This window comes from Zea mays, chromosome 3, assembly GCF_902167145.1.
Source record: "Zea mays cultivar B73 chromosome 3, Zm-B73-REFERENCE-NAM-5.0, whole genome shotgun sequence".
NCBI classification, from domain to species: Eukaryota; Viridiplantae; Streptophyta; class Magnoliopsida; order Poales; family Poaceae; genus Zea; species Zea mays.
In genome coordinates, this window is record NC_050098.1 from 139,830,196 (window position 1) to 139,851,703 (window position 21,508).

A 21,508-nucleotide genomic window follows, 5' to 3' on the forward strand; every position below is an offset into this window, starting at 1 on the left:
TGCATAAATACGAAGAACAGAGTGTACCCAGCGGAGGGACCGATGCTCAAGGCACCAGTGGCTCCATTCACACGAGACATCTCGTGTGTTTGTTCGATGTAGCCGTACGAAGTCGGTGCAGGAAGATGTACGCAGTGCAGTCCCTCGAACGGTCGCCGGGAAGAAGAACAGCAGCACGCGTCAACTTGGGAAGGCGACGAACAGCAAGCTGTGGACAATCACGCGAGCAGTCGCGAAGACGCTCCCCAAAAATCTGATCGCCCGCACACCCGTGCAAGTGTATCTCTGCGGTCGGTGATTTCGGAGGCCTGCTCTCCCACTCTCTCTGTGCTCGCAGAAGATGGGACGGGAATGTGTTGTTTGCAATTCGCCTGAGATAATTCGCACAACTGGAAGAGCCCTCCCTCTCCATTCTTATAGGCGGTCAGAAGAAGGGAGAAGGACAACGGACAGAAACGGTCGCGCATTAGAGCTGGAAACTGACGACAGTAACTGACGTCCGTTACTAGCCATAAGACAGGAAACGGACGGTTATCATGACGGTCATCACTCCAGGCAAAATGCGCAACCGTTTGAAAGGAATATTCGGACCAAGGTCCGATCTACCACGAGCCACGAGCCACGAGCCACGGCCACGGCCACGGCCACGGCCACGGCCCGGCCCGGCCCGGCCGGCGGCGGCGGCGGCGCGCGCGCGCGTGTGGCAGTCCTTCATCCTTTTCTCAACTTCTCAATAGATGCACCAATGGTCCACCTATTTAAGTTGATTGATTTGTCCTTTGAACTTCCAATATGGCACTAAATAATTAGTACACCATAGCATTAAAGTGGGCCATTAGCATTGACTATTATTGAATATTAATTTGGGCCAAGCCCACATTAATCCAACAATCCCCACCAAATGCTAAGTCACACAAAAAAGCTCTCATCATCTCAAACGTTTGATATACTGGTGTTTCGATGGAGACTGTTAAGTTGAACATCCACCTAGAACTTAGACTACACTTGACCACAACTGCACAATGGACTAGGCCTTGAATTGGCAGTTTTGCGTGGAATGAGTTTCATCTAAACTCTTTACCAGTACTAGATTGCTGAACGCATCCCCTCTGGTTGGAGCATATAAGTCAAACTCCATAGCCTTTCATGGGTATCTAGAAACCACCCAGATCTCATAAACTGTGACTAGCAGTTAACCCATATAGGTATGTTCCTCTAAAGATGTTCTGTAGGACAACATCTTTGCTTCACAAAGCCACTTGGAACATATTAAGGTGTAAACACCAACCTACCTTACAGTAAGGAAAGATATGCATCTGAAATGAGCCTTATTAAGGGTCTTTCCTCTCAGTCTACCACTAGCTTGTTTCACCATTCTAATTCACGGGATCTCCGATCACATAGAACAGGTTACCACTATGATAAACTTTAGGTGGGTCTCATGCCCATCTCACTTGATGCACTATCTATCACACTACGTGATAGCCCCTTAGTAAATTGATCTGCCAGATTTTTAGACGTATGGACATAATCCAACGCTATTACTCCGGAGTTTCTCAATTTCCTGACAGATTTCAAACGCCTCTTTATGTGCCTTGTCGACTTCATATTATCCTTAGAACTGTTTATCTTAATTATCACAGTCTGATTATCACAATTCATGGAAATAGCCGGCACAGGTTTTTCAACCACCGGTAAATCCATAAGGAGTTCACGAAGCCACTCAGCCTCAACTGAAGCGGTATCTAATGCTGTGAGTTCTGCTTCCATAGTCGACCTCGTTAAGATGGTCTGCTTGCAAGACTTCCATGAAACAGCACCACCTCCAAGTGAAAACACATATCCACTTGTGGCATATATCTCATCAGCATCAGATATCCAGTTTGCATCACAATAACCCTCCAGCACTGTTGGGTACCCGGTATAATGGATGCCTAAACTCATAGTACCCTTTAGATAGCGCAAAACTCTCTCAAGAGCACGCCAGTGATCATCTCCCGGATTTGAAACAAATCGACTAAGTTTGCTCACAGCAAATGAGATGTCAGGCCTCGTAGCGCTAGCTAAATACATGAGTGAACCAATTATTTGGGAATATCTCAATTGATCCCTAGCTATCCTTCGATTTTTCTTTAATAGCTTACTAGGATCATAAGGCGTTGGAGCAGGTTCACATTCGCTAAAACCAAAGCGACTCAAAACCTTTTCCACATAATGGGATTGCACAAGTGTGATCCCACCAATGCCTTCTCTCAGTAGCTTAATGTTAAGAATAACATCAGCTTCTCCCAAATCTTTCATTTCAAAATTATTAGACAGAAAGTCTTTTGTCTCTTTAATCACATCAAGACTCGTCCCCAAGATTAGAATGTCATCAACATATAGGCATAAAATTACTCCCTCGCCCCCACCATACCGATAGTATACACACTTGTCTGCTTCGTTCACAACAAAACCGGCAGATGTCAAAGTTTTATCGAACTTTTCATGCCATTGCTTAGGTGCTTGTTTTAGGCCATATAAAGATTTCAATAATTTACACACCATGCCTTCTTGACCGTTTGCTACAAACCCAGCTGGCTGCTCCATGTAAATTTCCTCATCTAGCTCTCCATTTAGGAATGCTGTCTTAACATCCATTTGATGGACGAGTAGACCATGAGAGGCAGCCAAAGAAAGTAGCACACGAATTGTGGTCAATCGAGCCACAGGTGAATAAGTATCAAAGAAATCCTCACCTTCCTTCTGTGAATAGCCTTTAATTACAAGCCTCGCCTTGTACCTTTCAATAGTACCATCAGGCCTAAGTTTTTTCTTGAACACCCATTTACTTCCAATGGGCTTACACCCATAAGGACGCTCAACTACCTCCCAAGTTGCATTAGACATAATAGAATCCATCTCACTCCTTATTGCTTCCTTCCAAAAGTCAGCATCAGGAGAGGAATATGCCTCTTCAATGGTACTTGGTGTGTCATCCACAAGATATACAATGTAATCATCACCAAAGGACTTTGCAATCCTTGGTCTCTTACTCTTTCGAGTTGATACATTGTCATTTTCCACATGATTATGTATATGGGATTCCTCAGTGTGTTCTACCGGAATAAAATGCTCATGGGGTATCGTTGGTTCATCATTAGACGTATCATGTGTAGCTTTCATGGGAAATTCGTCCTCAAAAAACGTAGCATCTCTGGACTCCATAATTGTACCAACCAACATGTCCGGTACTCCAGAGTTTATAATTAAAAACCTATATCCAATGCTGTGGAAAGCATACCCAAGGAAAACACAATCAACAGTTTTCGGTCCTAATTTGCGCTTCTTGTTAATTGGCACATTCACTTTAGCCAAACAACCCCAGGTGCGCAAATAGGAGATATTTAATTTCTTCTTTTCCCATTCCTCGAATGGTGTGATTTCTTTGTTCTTTGTGGGAACTTTATTCAGGACATGACACGCCGTCAAGATCGCCTCACCCCACCATTCCTTAGATAGCCCTGAAGTCTCTAACATGGCGTTAACCAAATCAGTTAGAGTACGGTTCTTTCTTTCAGCAACCCCATTGGATTGTGGTGAGTATGGCGGTGTCCTCTCATGAATAATACCATGTTCCACACAAAAATCAGAAAAATCACCCGAAAAATATTCTCCACCACGATCAGACCTTAACCGTTTAATTTTCCTCTCAAGTTGATTTTCAACTTCAGCTTTGTAGGTCTTAAAATAATGCAAAGCTTCATCTTTTGATTTTAAGAGATACACATAACAAAATCTAGTAGAGTCATCGATAAAAGTAATAAAATATCGCTTGCCTCCTTTAGTCAATATTCCGTTCATCTCACATAAATCGGAATGTATTAAGTCTAGTGGTGCCAAATTCCTCGCCTCCGCAGCCTTGTGAGGCTTGCGAGGTTGCTTAGATTGCACGCACACCTGGCACTTAGAATCTTTGACTAAATCAAATTTCGGGATTAAATTTAAATCTGCTAACCGCGAGACACAACCAAAATTGATATGACAAAGTCGTGAATGCCAAATATACGACTCATTCGAAACAACATTGTTCACAGACTTATTACACGCATCATGCAAAGATAAGCGGAACAAGCCTCCGCTGTCATAGCCTTTTCCAACAAACGTTCCATACTTAGACAGTATACATTTATTAGACTCAAAGACAATTTTGTAGCCATCTCGACACAATTGAGAGCCACTAACTAGATTCTTTTTGATGGAGGGGACATGCTGCACGTTCTTCAATAGCACCGTCTTTCCCGAAGTAAACTTCAGAATGACTGTACCAACACCAAGAACACGCGCATGTGATCCGTTCCCCATCAGCAAGGCTCCAGTCCCGTTGCACTGATAAGAAGAAAATAAAGAAATATCAGCACACACATGAATATTAGCACCGGTATCAGCCCACCACTCAGGGGATTGACACACTGAAAGAACAGTAGGTAAAAGATTACCATACCCCGATGTTCCTTCTGCAGTCTCGCTAACAACCATGTTTACTGTTTTCTTCTCTTGAGCTGGTTTTTTCTCTTGCTTAAATTTGCGGTCTGGACAAGCGCTTGCCCAGTGATCAGTACTCCCGCAAACAAAGCAACCAGCTCCTTTGTTCTTCTTTTTGAACGAGGCTGCCTGCTTGGGCTTCGTGGCATTCTGTTGCTTGTTCTTCTTTTTATTATTATGTGATGCATTGGAGTTCTTCTTTTGTACCATATTGGCACTAGAAGTCTCAACTCCTTTTCCACGAGTGTCTTTTGCTCTCGCCCTCTCCTCAACATCAAGAGAACCAATAAGCTCAGCGACGCTAAACTCTTGTCTCTTATGTTTTAGAGTGGTAGCAAAGTCCGTCCAAGAAGGTGGCAGTTTAGCGATAATACCGCCGGCCACGAACTTGTCAGGCAAGACACATGGGAATTGTTCGAGTTCTTTAGCCAGTGCCTGTATTTCATGAGCCTGTTCAACTACAGGACGGTTTTCCACCATCTTATAGTCAAATAGCTGCTCCATGATGTACAGCTCGCTACCAGCATCAGAAACACCAAACTTCTCATCTAATGCATCCCATAACTCTTTTGCAGATGTGCACGTTAGATAAGAATCAACATACTTGTTGGCAAGAGCGCCAATCACGGCGCCTCGAAACAGGTTATCGGCAACGTCGAACATTTTCTCCTCTTCAGGAGTGAACTGTTCGGGTTTCCCCTGTGCGGCGTGATAGCAGTTCATTGCGGTCAACCACAGTATCATCTTACTACGCCATCTCTTGTAAAACGTCCCATCAAAAGGTTCACTTGGTTTTAACGCAGCAGCAAAACCACTAACAGAAAAATGCCTAATATCAGATTTTTGGATTGTTAGAAAGTTAGGCATTTTTAGTTTTAATTTAATCCAGATAATCAGTGCGATATATGTGATGACATGTATGTGCATGTGTGTATAACTACTCGCATAAGCAGTAAACAGCAATGAAACATGCATAAATACGAAGAACAGAGTGTACCCAGCGGAGGGACCGATGCTCAAGGCACCAGTGGCTCCATTCACACGAGACATCTCGTGTGTTTGTTCGATGTAGCCGTACGAAGTCGGTGCAGGAAGATGTACGCAGTGCAGTCCCTCGAACGGTCGCCGGGAAGAAGAACAGCAGCACGCATCAACTTGGGAAGGCGACGAACAGCAAGCTGTGGACAATCACGCGAGCAGTCGCGAAGACGCTCCCCAAAAATCTGATCGCCCGCACACCCGTGCAAGTGTATCTCTGCGGTCGGTGATTTCGGAGGCCTGCTCTCCCACTCTCTCTGTGCTCGCAGAAGATGGGACGGGAATGTGTTGTTTGCAATTCGCCTGAGATAATTCGCGCAACTGGAAGAGCCCTCCCTCTCCATTCTTATAGGCGGTCAGAAGAAGGGAGAAGGACAACGGACAGAAACGGTCGCGCATTAGAGCTGGAAACTGACAACAGTAACTGACGTCCGTTACTAGCCATAAGACAGGAAACGGACGGTTATCATGACGGTCATCACTCCAGGCAAAATGCGCAACCGTTTGAAAGGAATATTCGGACCAAGGTCCGATCTACCACGAGCCACGAGCCACGAGCCACGAGCCACGGCCACGGCCACGGCCACGGCCCGGCCCAGCCCGGCCGGCGGCGACGGCGGCGCGCGCGCGCTCGTGTGGCAGTCCTTCATCCTTTTCTCAACTTCTCAATAGATGCACCAATGGTCCACCTATTTAAGTTGATTGATTTGTCCTTTGAACTTCCAATATGGCACTAAATAATTAGTACACCATAGCATTAAAGTGGGCCATTAGCATTGACTATTATTGAATATTAATTTGGGCCAAGCCCACATTAATCCAACAAAAGTAACCAAAAAGAAAAGAATCATGTTGATTACGTCCAGAATTTCTTATTATACATTAACTTCAAGTAACACTTATGAAAACAGAAGATAACATATCAAATTATCAATAAAGGAGAAAATGGGCACTAAAAGCACTCAGCATACTGCATGTCATACCTGCAACATTGGTGGCCTCAGTGGTACCTTTTCACTCACGGTAACCTGGGGAGCTTAAACAGTGATAAGAGCCAAATCTCCATGCTCCTCAACTGCCCAACTCTGAGCTTCTCTTGCTTTGATTTCTTCTTTTCTCCTTTTCGTTTCAATGCCAATATCTGCCACTCCAGCATCAACAAAGACACACCTAGGAAATATTGTTTACAAGATCAAGGAACAAAAGGTGTGTCCATGAGCCATCATCAAAAGTTGAAAACACTGATCGCTTGACACAACCTAGACTACATGTTCAACTTATATGCAACTATAATCCTGGAAACAAGAAAATCTCGAAGCAGAATCAAATAAACTGCATGCTTAATAACTTGGCCCTATCAAACACGATTCAAATTTTAAAATCACCCTGCAAATGAAAACGAAAAGGAGCAATACCTGTTGTGAGTGTAAATTTCTGCTTTGATGGTTTTCATTTTCTGAACACTAAATCCAAGTCGGCGCTTTCTGTTCTTAACAAGGTAACACATGGAATTCCTCTGTACCGGCTGCATTTGTAAATCAAAGCTAGGACAAAAGCGAAAAAGCTGGCTGGGCACTAACCAAACAAGCCTTTTTTATTTTAGGCATCACCATTGGATTTGTGTCATTCTGATTGTAGAAATAACATGGCTTTAGGATTGGAATATTTACCCTGTATTTTAGGCATCAATGTTCTTGTCATCATAGAGTGTGGTCTATTATTGCATTACAGTGACTTTTCTGGCTGAAATCATCTAAGAATCAATGTGTCACTCCAAAGGTTGCTGTTTAAATCTATATATAGGAAATATAAATGAATCTAAAAAGTCATTTTTAAAAGACTGTTATTTCAATGTATAAACAGGAAACATAATGCAATTTTATGTTTTCGTTTTAGATAATTTAGTTGGAGCTTTACATTAATAACCTATTTGGAATTAGGGTTTTTAAGATAATTGGTTAGATTTACAATGTCCAAACAAAATCTATCTATTATGGTGAATTATCTAACAGTTGTTGTCTATAGTTTTTCTATATCATGTCCAGCGACAGTTTGGTAGTCCATTCCAGTTATTTCTATTTGCTTGTTATTGTTATCATACCAAGAAAGCTTCTTAATCATTGCAGTTGGTTGTTCGTTTCAGATTCTATTTATGTGTGTTCTATATATTTGTTACCCTTGTTTGTTTTGTTTGATAGAGCTATATCTGGTTAACTGGATGAGCGCATATAAAAGGACTACCGATTGTCTACCCTCTTTTAGTGTTGTTTATGTGCTCATGTTTTGTAGGGCACTCTTGTTATGGATCAGATAGGATACAATGCTGGTCGCACACCATTCACAGACATCTCAAACACCATCATTACAGGTATAAAGCTTATTACATGCGTGTCAAAACGTATTAAGTACGGACACTAATCCACAAAGTTGCATTGTAGGTAATCAAAATGAATCGAACTCGCTTGGACCAATTGTCGATGCTAAGGAACGTAAGAGGCAAAGGGATAGGGAAAGATATGTTGCGATGACTGTTGAAGAAAAGAATGAGAAAAATAGGAAGCGTCGTGAAGCACGTCAACGAAATAAAGGACTATCGATGGAGCCACTCTCATCTAGAGGTGATGAAAAGTTAATTTTTTTATTGTTATACCTACATGTTTGTACTATACAAAGTTGATGTGTAGCCTTTTGTAAATGGGTGACATATGAAGAAGACGTTAATACGGACCAGGCATGTGAGGTGGTTAGCTTTCCAGATGACTCTAGCACCATTGATTTCACAAATTTGTCAACACAAGACATTGCAGGTATAACAATCACAATTTTTTGTCACATTTGCACTATCTATTATGTTAACTCTTTACTTATGCTAAAATGCTAAATGTAGGTGGAGACGAACAAGTAAATCTAGATGCATATGATGACAGCAATTGGTTGCATAGGAATGAGACATTCCAGGCAAACAACATTGCCGCAAGTAAAGACCTTCTGACACCAGGTACATGATTGTTTGCTTGGCTAAATATGCAAAAAACAACATGTTTCAAACCGTTAAACGTAGACATGTCTTATTCCAGGTTGTGTGCATGAAACTGTTGATAACATACCTAAGCATACTATGAAAAGGGCCGCCTACTTTAGTGAGCGGTACAAAAACATGACTCCCATCGAGAGGGAGTCTAGACGTGTACGCCTTAGGTTGTATAATAAGACACCAAGACGGAAAGATGCTAACAAAGAGTGCAGCAGAAAACGTAGAGCACTGCAGGGTGACACTTTGAATCAGGAGTCCATCGCCATGGAGAACCCATTATATACCCCTAAGGTTGTACGTCCTACAACATATGGAATTGAACCATATGGATCCTCAGTTACCACTTGTGACTGGGTTATCCCTGAATTCGTCATGACATCTTTCCTGCCAACTTCAACACAGACTAAGGATGTTGGTTCACTCGATATGTCTACTGAGCCACTAAGACGTAGACATCATGTGCTATCTGAGACACGACCAGCTACCTTAGGCCGTCGAAACCAACAATTTGAAGCCGGCATTGCAAGGAACGTGGCTACAGTGACCGAGGATACTATTTGTGACGCTATGGAAGAAGACGATTGGACACAACCCCATCTGAATGCAGAGATCCACAACAATGGTAATTACTACCAATTTTAAATGAATATTGCACGACGACGATAGCATGTAGTCCGACTAAACGTGTGAGTGCAGGTATGGTTGAACAAGGAGTGGACCATACACATACGAAGCCAAAGTTCATTTCCAATGGTACTTGTTAAAAATCTTTGTTCACATTACATTTTCCCCACCCTAGATGCCCTTGTCTTTTACGTGGCTCATATTTTCACGATTCAGGTGATGATGATGAGGGTGTCATATTCGAAGAGGATGAGGATGATGATGAGAACGATGGATACCTATTCGTTGGGCAATGTGTGTACCTCATTTTTTTATTATGATACCACGACTTATATAACTACATGTGTCCTAATCGTTGTTTTTCCAAAAAAATATTAGATGATGAGATCGATGAGGACATCGAGATCGATGGTACTCAAGATGAATCTACTGCCACTGATTTGCCTGACCCGTATGACAAAGTGTACAGTAACGTGCCTGAAGAAACACATATGCTGAAGTCAGTTTCCAACTGCGGTTATTGCACTGCGAAGAAGTTTGAGTATGAGCCACCTGGGTTTTGTTGTCGTGGTGGGAAGGTTGAGCTAGCCCCACTGGAGACCCCTCCCCAGCTCCGGAGGTTGTGGGATAGTACAGACTCTGATGCTAGACACTTTCGTGATAACATTAGATTTTTTAATGGCCATTTCTCTTTCACTTCACTTTATTGTTGCCTCGATAGTATGACAACTAATGTGAGAGATTCTGGTATATACACGTTTCGGGCACAAGGCATGATGTACCACAATATCATGTCATTTGGTAGGGAAGGTGGGGCGGAGCATAAACACCTTGAGCTTTACTTTTACGATGATGATCCCAATCTCGAGCATCGGTACCGTAAGTGCCGCGAAGAATGTCAACAGAAAGACAAAGATGTTATTAAACAATTAGTTGGCATACTCCGTGAAAACCTGTACTCTGAGCACCTTAGGAGCATGTGCCATATTGAGAACCTTGATGACTATCGTATCACATTGAACCTTGACCAAACGTTGAACCAGAAGACATATAACACGCCTCTCACTTCAGAGGTCGCTGCTGTCTGGATCGAGGGGAGCGAACGACGAGGCTAGTTCAGCAAGAGTGTTATGCTACATGGGAAGGATAGGTCAAGCCACGGCATCCGCTCATACCATGGATGCTACGATGCACTATCGTATCCACTGTTCTTCCCTAGAGGTGAACTTGGATGGCATACAAACATACCAAAGGTCGGTGTATCCATGGGCGAAGTGGATGCATACCGTGCGACGCATAGGGCAAGTAATGCAAACGATGAAGATGCTGGTTAGTTGTTTCTTTGATATTTCTTACATAACACATTGTTAACTATCCTTTCGGCATCACAAAATAATCAATCCTTACGTATGCAGAATCTCCTAATCATCTATGTGTGTCCGTACGTGACTATTACTGCTACAAATTCCAGATTCGTCCAGGGATATTCAATCCAATACTTCATGGTAAGCGGCTTTTCCAGCAGTTCGCAGTCGACACGTACATCAAGATTGAGAGCTCTCGTTTAGATTTCATACGTAAGAACCAGGACCGATTACGAGCTGACCTGTACCAGGGCTTGGTTGATAGTATGTTAGATGGAGACATAAGAGCAGAAAAGGTTGGGAAGCGAATTGTGCTGTCACCGTCGTTTATTGGCGGTCCTCGTGACATGAGACGTCGGTATATGGATGCTATGGCTCTGGTGCGGAAGTTTGGGAAACCAGACATCTTTCTTACAATGACATGTAACCCCAACTGGGATGAGATAAGGACGGAGCTTCTCCCTGGGCAGACACTGCAAGATCGTTTGGATCTTGTAGTGCGTGTCTTTCACGCGAAGCTACAAGAGTTAAAGCATAGGCTGACTAAACATGATATTCTCGGTAAGGTCCGGGCCTACGTCTATGTCGTGGAGTTTCAGAAGCGGGGTTTGCCCCATGCCCATTTTCTACTAATCATGCAGAGGAAGTACAAGCTCACGTGCCCTGGGCAGTATGACCTTTTGATCTCAGCCGAGATCCCAGACAAAAAGTACCCTGAACTACGAAAGATGGTTATCAAGCATATGATGCATGGCCCGTGCGGGTCGCTAAATCCTATCTGCCCATGCACTAAGGGTCGTGCATCATGCAAGAATCATTACCCCCGGCCTTTCTGTAACGCAACTTTGCAAGGGAAGGATTCATATCCTGTTTACAGACGTCATGACGATGGGCGTAAGGAAAAGGTTCGAGGGTTTGAATTGGACAATAGATGGGTTGTCCCTTACAACCCTTACCTCCTTCGGCTCTTCAACTGTCACATCAATGTTGAGGCGTGCGGGAGCATCAAGGCTGTTAAATACATGTTCAAGTACATATACAAAGGCCATGATCGTGCGTCTGTTGTTATGAGAGATGCGAGCAAGGTAGATGATGATGTAGATGAGATCAAGCAGTACAGAGATGCAAGGTGGGTGACCCCTCCAGAGGCCTTATGGAGGATATACGGCTTTGAGCTTAGTCAGAACTCTCCACCTGTGATGCAGTTGCAGCTCCATCTTCCAAACATGCACATGGTGGCGTTTCACGAGCGCCAAATGGTCGAGCGAGTCGTCAACCGTCCAGGTGCTGATAGGTCAATGCTCACAGCATATTTTGAGGCAAATAGGCTACACGAGGAGGCTCAGGGCATCCTGTATCGTGACTTCCCTGAGTGGTACACTTGGCAGAGTGGTAAGGGCAAAGTATGGCAACGGAGGAAACGAGATACGGGTGGACAAGTCGGTAGAATAATCTCTGCTCATCCGGCCGAGGGGGAGCACTACTACCTCCGTGTTCTCCTAAACCACGTGACTGGCGCCACCTCCTATGTGGATCTAAGCACAATAGATGGTGTCACACTATCGACTTTTCGTGAGGCAGCAGAGAGAAGGGGATTGCTTGAGTCGGACAACACACTGGATGACTGTCTCACTGAACGTGCTCTTTTCCAGATGCCATCGGCGTTGCGACGACTTTTTGCCACAATATTGGTGTACTGTGAGCCAAGTGACGTGGCGGTACTCTGGCAGAAACACCTAGATGCTATGTCAGAGGACTATCAACACAGGAGTCAGAGTAAAACTCATGTTGAGCAGATGGTATTGATTGACATTAGGAACATGCTGCAATCAATGGGAAAGGACATAAAGACATTCCCTCTTCCTCCTATCATCGACACATATGACGATGCTATTGGTACTGCTAGGGAGGTTTACGAGGAGGAAAGTATCGAACCGGCAGTGGGAGATGTGGCTCTCAAAGACTCTCTTAACGAGGAACAGAGGGCCGCCTATGATAAGATTCTATCCGCCGTTGACACTGATCAGCACAGATTGTTCTTTGTGGATGGACCTGGTGGCACCGGGAAGACTTATCTATACAGAGTGCTGCTCGCGACGCTACGCAGCCAGGGCAAAATTGCAGTGGCAACAGCTACATCTGGCGTTGCGGCTTCCATAATGCCTGGAGGAAGAACCGCCCATTCACGCTTCAAGATACCTCTCACTATTGACGATGGCGGTGTATGTAGCTTCACGAAGCAGAGTGGAACCGCAGAGTTGCTACGGAAAGCATCTCTCATTATCTGGGACGAGGCTTCTATGACCAAGAGACAAGCCGTGGAGGCACTGGACAATAGCATGCGCGATATAATGGGCCAGCCCGAACTACCATTCGGTGGTAAAACCATTGTCTTCGGTGGGGATTTCAGACAAGTCTTGCCTGTTGTTCGTAAAGGGTCAAGGGCTCAAGTGGTTGCTTCTTCGCTACGGATGTCTTACCTATGGGAGTCCATGTCCCACTTAAAGCTTGTTAGCAATATGAGGGCAAAAAACGACCCTTGGTTTGCGGAGTATTTGTTGCGCGTAGGCGGTGGAACTGAGGACACAAATAGTGACAACGACATCTGTCTTCCTGACGAGGTATGCGTGCCTTATAGTGGGAGTGACAACGATCTTGACAAGCTAATAGAATTCGTTTTCTCAAATCTCAACGAAAATATGTCTCATTCGACCTATATCACTTCAAGGGCGATACTGCCAACGCGGAACGACTGGGTGGATATGATAAATGCTAAGATGATCGATCGTTTTCAAGGGGAGCATATGGTGTACCATAGTTTCGATAGCGCCATGGATGATCCCCATAACTACTACCCTCCTGAGTTCCTAAACGCACTGACGCCTAATGGGCTGCCACCACATGTTTTGAAGCTCAAGATTGGATGCCCTGTTATATTGCTTCGGAATATAGACCCTGCAAATGGACTTTGCAATGGCACCAGGCTGGTCGTTCGTGGTTTTCAAAGAAATAGCATTGACGCAGAAATTGTACTAGGTCAGCACGCTGGAAAACGGATTTTCCTACCGCGTATACCTCTGTGTCCCTCCGATGAAGAGATGTTCCCTTTCCAGTTCAAAAGAAAGCAGTTTCCTATACGGCTTAGCTTTGCAATGACGGTTAACAAAGCACAGGGTCAGACTATTCCCAATGTTGGCGTGTACTTGCCCGAACTAGTGTTCTCTCATGGCCAACTATATGTTGCTCTATCTAGAGCGACAGCCCGATCGAACATAAAGATCCTTGCCATCCCAACCTTCGATGGGAAGAAGAGGTCGAGGAAGGGTGTAAGAAAGAACCCTACAGTAGATTGTGGGACATGCACCAAGAACATCGTATACAAGGAGGTCCTAACAAACTAGACCCAGGGTAAGTCTGTCAAAACTGAATTGTTTGTTAACCACATAAAATCTCATGGAGTAAATTTCTGTAAGCATGATCATTCATTGTTTGGTACTTGGATGATTGGGTCCTAACACTTTTCATATTTGTTGATTGTTGCTTCAGCTTGTACCAGAAGGTTATGTGTTTGTGCTGGGAGATAACAACAACAATATCTTCAAGTACCAATAATCTGAAAAGATGGTTCCCTACTGGTTCTGCATATAGGAAGGTATTTATCTTTATCAGTTGTATTATGGAATATGCCATCTGAATTAATTATCTGCAATTTATCTTTATCAGTTGTATTCTGGATGACGTGTGATGTTTTGACACATCGAAAACTTGACTGGCATTATTTTTCAGCTGTGACATACCATGTATTTGTATCTGAAGAACTGTTTGACATATATTTGGTTCCTGATTCTACGATCTGCTGCAATTGGTATATTGCTCTTTTCTTTAAAAATCTCTAATCTAATGTGCAGATACCTTATGTGACTTTTAATTCAGTGTTTCCCTATCAGTTATCTAAGCATATCAGAAGGTTGGTACGAATGAACTGTTCTTCATAATCAATTAACTAATGAATGAAGTCTTCATAGTTCATATCATTGTCCTTGATAGTGTTTTTTGCAAGTTGAGTGCACTGCATGAGAATCATCAACGTGTTCTTACAACTGCTATGAATATTTGTAAGCTTTTTTGACCTTTTATATTGCCCAACAATTCAATGGTAGACCACTATAGTAGTCTTCTTATCTTTCATTGGAGATTAGTTGTCCACTGCTCTTACAAGCATCACTACCTCTGTTATTTTGTGGTTCCATGGATTTATTTGTTTTGTGTACTTGATAAATTTGGTGTTATTTCTGGAGAAACATTAGCATTAGTTAGAGATCCAAACCGTCCTCGCAATATGGGCCATAAATATGGTGTCGCAGTATGGATCATTTTTATTTCTCTTTTACAGAACACTACAAAACTGCAAGTCTTGCTTATTGCTTATATCTTTTGTAAAAGGTGTAATTCATATTCCACTCAAGGTATATGCATATTTATCTTAATGCTAGGACTACCTAGAGGGAGAGGAAAGAATTGATATTTACATTTTTTTAACTCTATTTCTCTTATAGAACATTTAATGGATTATGTTGTTTAAAATTTAAGCTCGATTGATTACCTTTTCTTTTTGTTTCCTATATGGCTCTATTCAAGTTCAACTACCTGCTATGGATGCAGATAACACGTAGCTGAGTGCATTCTTCAATTCTAAAGCGCGGAGAACATGTACAATCTATGGTGTGTAGGTACAAGTATCTGTCTATCCAGCTGATGAAGACATCTGAACTTGCATATCTATGAAGATCTAAACCTACGGTTCATAACACCACTAGGTACCTTTTCGCCTTGCTCAGCTCCAAAACCAATGCAGCCATCAATTGTTGACAAGGCATGGGCTCTCTTTGTTTACAAATAGATAGCTAAAATGTAATTGTTTAAAAGATATTCAGCAACAACAAATGCATAATGTTTTTTTAACTATCAGAGAGCTAAGGTGCATTCTTCAATGCTAGATGTCTAATAAAATGTACAATTTGTGGCGTGTTGGTACAAGTATCTATCCATCTACCTGATGAAGGCATATGAACTTGCATATCTGTACTCATCTCTGAACTTGCACAACTGTAGTGGTCGCATTGTACCTCAAATTCATTTCTGATTTTAGTGTTATATACATGTGAGACCAAATATTTTTTTCTAATGGGTCCTATAGTTTGTAATAATCTATCTGTGCCACTTATACACAAGACAATGTACAACACTATTGGTCTAGAATTTTATTTCTCAAACGATGCTGTAGATTTTGCATTGCGATATCTGAGTCATGCTTGTCATTTCGTATCTATGTTTTATACTAATTTTTAACTTTCGTGGCAACGTACGGTGAGAGTCTGTCCTGCTGGCTGGAGATACTTTTTTTTCGTAGAAACTGCGTGTGTGTGGTGGCCCTTGGCTTCCTCTGTGCGGCCATGTTTACGACGCCTTGCAAGCTCCTTGCTTGCTGTGCTGTGTGCTGTGCATGATGCTCCTCCCTGTTCAGGCAGTCCTTCACTTGCACAACTCACGGCTCCCTCCAGTTTCCAGCCATCAGCAAACACACATGCGCACGCAATTTTCATATGTTGAATTATATGACATAAGACGCAAGCAGATTCTGAGGGTAAAAAAAGTGTTTCCATAACACAAGACTACATGAACTAATTAATACTCCATCGGTTCCAATTTATAATCCCTATACAGCAGCAGCTGATAAATCAAAACTGACTGTCCAAACAGTAATTTATGCGTACCACTAAACTCACTGCATAAGTGCTCTGACTTTATTAAAACCCAATCATGCGCGCGATGACCCGATCGACGCCCAAGGTAGCAACGTCATTGGACGGAGAAAGTCCACCATTGCGACCGTATCTCTATCCTTAAAAAAACGACGAAAGATTATCAAACTAATTTTTATACAAATCGAGAAGTTATACAAATCGAGAAGTTTTACCTAGGAAGCATAGCTCCACAGTAAGAACTGAACAGAATCCAGTTTTACACGAAAACACGAGAGCAGGACCTTTTTTTACTCTATATGTAAAAATTCTCGATTTGTATATGAGCTATGCTTCCTGTGGAGCAAGGAAGCGAACGCAAGCCAACCTTTTGTATTAGTGCATTCTGTTCAGTTCTTACTTGATCATCACGGGTATTGTTGTCTTGTCTCAAATGAAGTCTGGTTCCACAAATTAACCGGAAATCTTCATGGGTGATAGCTGTGTTAGATTCTTCCGCGCATAGGGCAAGTAATGCAAGTGATAACTGTGTCAGTTTACCCCCATTTTCTTGGGCATCACTTGTCTCAAATGAAGTTCATTGGAGGTTCACAATTTATGTTCCGTGGCATCGCACGGGCACCTACCTAGTGTAATATATAAGGTATTTATGGTTCAATTCTTTACGATGCATGAAACTTTACATACATACCGTTTTTGAGCCTTCGACGAAAAAACACCTTCCCTTCTTTTCATGCTTCGTAAATAATATCCGTATTTTCATAGAAAACATCCAATCTTCGTAAAATCAGTAACCAATAGATCTTTTCATTTTAGAGTTTGACGAAGGTATGCTTCTTCAATAATTATTTTTGTGCCTTGGCACTGTTTCTTCGAAACAATCTCCGAATATCGACATTGAACCCCCTTCTTGCGTTATTGATGCAATATGATGTATGATGCTATGCTTATGCAAATGATGTGATGATGTGATGTTATGCAAAATAATATTTACCGAAGATCGACATTGATTTTTCACTGTAAGCCTCCCTTAGGAGCTTCTTTGCCTTTTACTTCAGCGGAATCAACGTTTATTTTTCGCTGTAAGCCTCCCTTAGGAGCTTCTTCGCCTTTTACTTTAGCGGAATCAACGTTTATTTTTCGCTGTAAGCCTCCCTTAGGAGCTTCTTCGCCTTTTACTTCAGCGGAATCAGCGTTTATTTTTCGCTGTAAGCTCAGCATTCCCTTTGGAACGACTTTTGAGCAGAAAACTTACGCTGCGCTCCCTTAGGAACGACTTTTTGTTATTTCGGAGGTTCTCCCTGTAACCATAAGTTCTTTTACTTCGGCAACTTTTTGGACTCCGTTATTCTGTGGAGAAAGTATATTATTACTATGGCAAAGGCGAAGCTATTACAAGAAATTGAAAACAACAAAAAACACTTAGGCTTTCAATAATTGTTCCTTATTAAAAAGAAAATGATACTGAATGCAAAAACTGCTGCCGAGGTAGGATATTTGTTAGTAAATGTGCTTCGATTCTGGCACAGTACTGTTGACTGTGCGAGCTTCGGACTCTTCTCTGAAGTCTCGTTGGTGTTGATTATGCTGACTCCTGGCCTCGTTGCATTGGTGGTGGAGGTGTAGGCTGTTGCCAAGATGCCTGAGATTGACTTGCCGAAGCAACAGAAGCTGCAGGGTGGTTGCCCACATACTCTGGGATATAAGGCGAGTGGTACGAAGCAGTATGCATAACTTGCTTCGGCTGGGTCTGTTGGGCTGCAGCTTCTGCTATTTCCTTTTGTTTCTGGATGGTGACATGACACATCCTGGTGGTGTGGCCCTTGTCCTCACCACAGAATAGGCAATGAATTTTCCTGAACTGATCCCCAAATCTTCCTCCGAAGCCCCTGGCACCTCTGCCCCTTGGAGCTGGAGGCCGAGGATAGCTCTGCTGCTGCCCCGAAGCCTGGGAGGAATATTGCGGCCTCTGCTGCTGGCTTCCCCTGTCATCATTCTTAGTGGAATGAATCGATCTGACATGTCTAGGATGAATTCTCCCTCCGAAGCCCCTGGCTATTTCGGAGAACCTGTAAGCTTCCTCCCTTCTTTGCCGAAAGTCATTGTCAGCGCGGATGTATTCATCCATCTTCTGAAGCAGTTTCTCCAAAGTCTGAGGGGTCTTCCTGGCAAAATATTGAGCTAAAGGTCTGAGAGCACCTAGAGGGGGGGGGTGAATAGGTGATCCTGTGAAACTTGAAAACTTAATGCCACAAAACTTGATTAGGTGTTAGCACAATAATGCCAAGTGGCAGGAGAGGAGTCTTAACAAAACACAATAACCACAAAGAGATCAACACAGAGATGGCACAATGGTTTATCCCATGGTTCGGCCAAGTCCAACGCTTGCCTACTCCACGTTGTGGCGTCCCAACGGACGAGGGTTGCAATCAACCCCTCTCAAGTGGTCCAAAGACCCATTTGAATACCATGGTGTTTTGCTTTGCTTTACTATATCCCGCTTGCGAGGAATCTCCACAACTTGGAGTCTCTCGCCCTTACACTTTGATGTTCACAAAGAAGCACGGAGTAAGGGAGGGATGAGCAACACACACAAGACACAAAATCAGAGCGACAACACACACACAAGTCGCAACAAGAGCTCACAACACAACCCGACGAGTTCACAACTCAAATAGAGCTCTAGTTGCTCTCACAAAGAATCAAATGCGCGGAATCGAAGTCTTGGTGCTTAGGAATGCTTAGAGAATGCTTGGTGTGCTCCTCCATGCGCCTAGGGGTCCCTTTTATAGCCCCAAGGCAGCTAGGACCCGTTGAGAGCATTCCAGGAAGGCAATTCTTGCCTTCTGTCGCCTGGCGCACCGGACAGTTCGGTGCACCACCGGACACTGTCCGGTGTGGATCTCTTTCCTTATTTGGCAAAGCCGACCGTTGAAGATTCAGAGCCGTTGGCGCACCGGACACTGTCCGGTGCACACCGGACAGTCCGGTGCCCCCTTCTAGCCGTTGGCTCGGCCACGTGTCCCGCGCAGATCGCGCGGTCGACCGTTGGCCCGGCCGACTATTGGCTCACCGAACAGTTCGGTGCACCACCGGACAGTCCGGTGAATTATAGCCGTACGCCGTTAATCACTTCCCGAGAGCGACGAGTTCGCCTGTGAATGACTCACCGGACAGTCCAGTGCACCACCAGACAGTCTGGTGATTTATAGCCGTACACCGCCGTCGAAGTCCCAAGAGAGGCAAGTTTGCCAAAGCCAGCCTGGCGCACCGGACACTGTCCGGTGCACCACCGGACAGTCTGGTGCACCCAGACTGAGCAGACTTTGGCTGAACAAGCCAAGTCATCTCCAAATTGATTTCTCCTGTTTCCAGCACTTAGACACAATACATTAGTTCTCAAAACAATGTACTAAGTCTAGAAACATACCTTTAGACTTGATTTGCACTTTGTCCATCAATTGGCACAGATTAACTCTTAAGTACTTGTGTTGGCACTCAATCACCAAAATACTTAGAAATGGCCCAAGGGCACATTTCCCTTTCAATCTCCCCCTTTTTGGTGATTTATGCCAACACAACAAAAAACAACTAAAAGAAGTGCAACATCAATACAAATGAGAACTCAAAATTTGTTTTGATTCAACTTTGGCATATATGGATCATACTTTGCCACCACTTGGTTTTGTTTTTGCAAATCAACCTCAATCTCCTATCTCCAATTCAAACACAATTGTAGAGACATAAAGAGAGTTGTTCCAAGAGAAATTGATCAAAGATTTCAAAAACTCCCCCTTTTCCCATAATCAACCATTCTCCCCACAAGAGGCCAACTTTTGACAAGAGAGACAATTAAGAGAGTTTTGACAAACCAAAAGCTCTATTCTACTATTTTCAAAATTGCTCAAGTGGTAGCTGATCCATTTATTGCTTTGGCCTTATTTTCTCCCCCTTTGGCATCAAGCACCAAAACAGGATCAATTTTGGCCCTCGAACCCCATTGCCTCACCAAAATCTTCAAATAAGAGTACCAAGGCAATAAGAGTACATGAGATGAACTTGGAATAAGTTACCCTCTCATCGGAGTGCAGTGAAAGTCTTTCATGGTCCAAGTCCACCTTTTCCCTTTCAAACCTCCTTTGAGACTAAATCAAGCAAACTCAAGCACACAGTTAGTCTCAAAGGGTCAAGTTGTAGCACATCTCCCCCTAAATATGTGCATCACTTGCAAAAGGACTTGTGAGGTCCAGTGAGTGTTTGTACAACTTGAGCACCACAAGTAAACAACCAAATGCATAAGGAACATGATCAAGGCATAAACACATGTATGCTATAAATCAATCCAAGTTCCGCGAATCTAAGACATTTAGCTCATTACGCAGCCTGCAAAAGGTCTTTTCATCTAAAGGCTTGGTAAAGATATCAGCTAGCTGGTTCTCGGTGCTAATATAGAACACTTCGATATCTCCCTTTTGCTGGTGGTCTCTCAAAAAGTGATGCCGGATGTCAATTTGCTTTGTGCGGCTGTGCTCGACAGGATTGTCCGCTATGCGGATAGCACTCTCATTATCACATAGGAGTGGAACTTTGCTCAGATTGTAGCCAAAGTCCCGGAGGGTTTGCCTCATCCAAAGTAGTTGCGCGCAACACTGTCCTGCGGCAACGTACTCGGCCTCAGCGGTGGATAGGGCAACATAGGATTGTTTCTTAGAGTTCCATGACACCAGGGACCTTCCTAAGAATTGGCACGTCCCCGATGTACTCTTCCTATCGACCTTACATCCAGCATAGTCGGAGTCTGAATATCCAATCAAGTCAAAGTTAGACCCCTTTGGATACCAGATCCCGAAGCAAGGCGTAGCGACTAAATATCCAAGAATTCGCTTCACGACCACTAAGTGACACTCCCTTGGATCGGATTGAAATCTAGCACACATGTATACGCTAAGCATAATATCCGGTCTACTAGCACATAAATAAAGTAAAGACCCTATCATTGACCGGTATGCCTTTTGATCAACAGACTTACCTCCTTTGTTGAGGTCTCCGTCGGTTCCCATTGGAGTCTTCGCGGGCTTGGCGTCCTTCATCCCAAACCGCTTTAGCAAGTCTTGCGTGTACTTTGTTTGGGAGATGAAGGTGTCGTCCTTGAGTTGCTTCAC

At 43.4% G+C, this 21,508-nt stretch overlaps 1 long non-coding RNA gene across 1 annotated transcript; it reads left to right on the top strand.

The window, feature by feature from the left end:
- Positions 1–7,856: 7,856 nt before the first annotated feature.
- LOC103650625 (uncharacterized) lies at positions 7,857–8,369 on the top strand. Its single transcript, XR_564288.2, has 3 exons — positions 7,857–7,930; positions 8,001–8,180; positions 8,277–8,369. It is a non-coding gene; the product is annotated as an uncharacterized lncRNA (long non-coding RNA).
- The last annotated feature ends 13,139 nt before the right edge of the window (positions 8,370–21,508 follow it).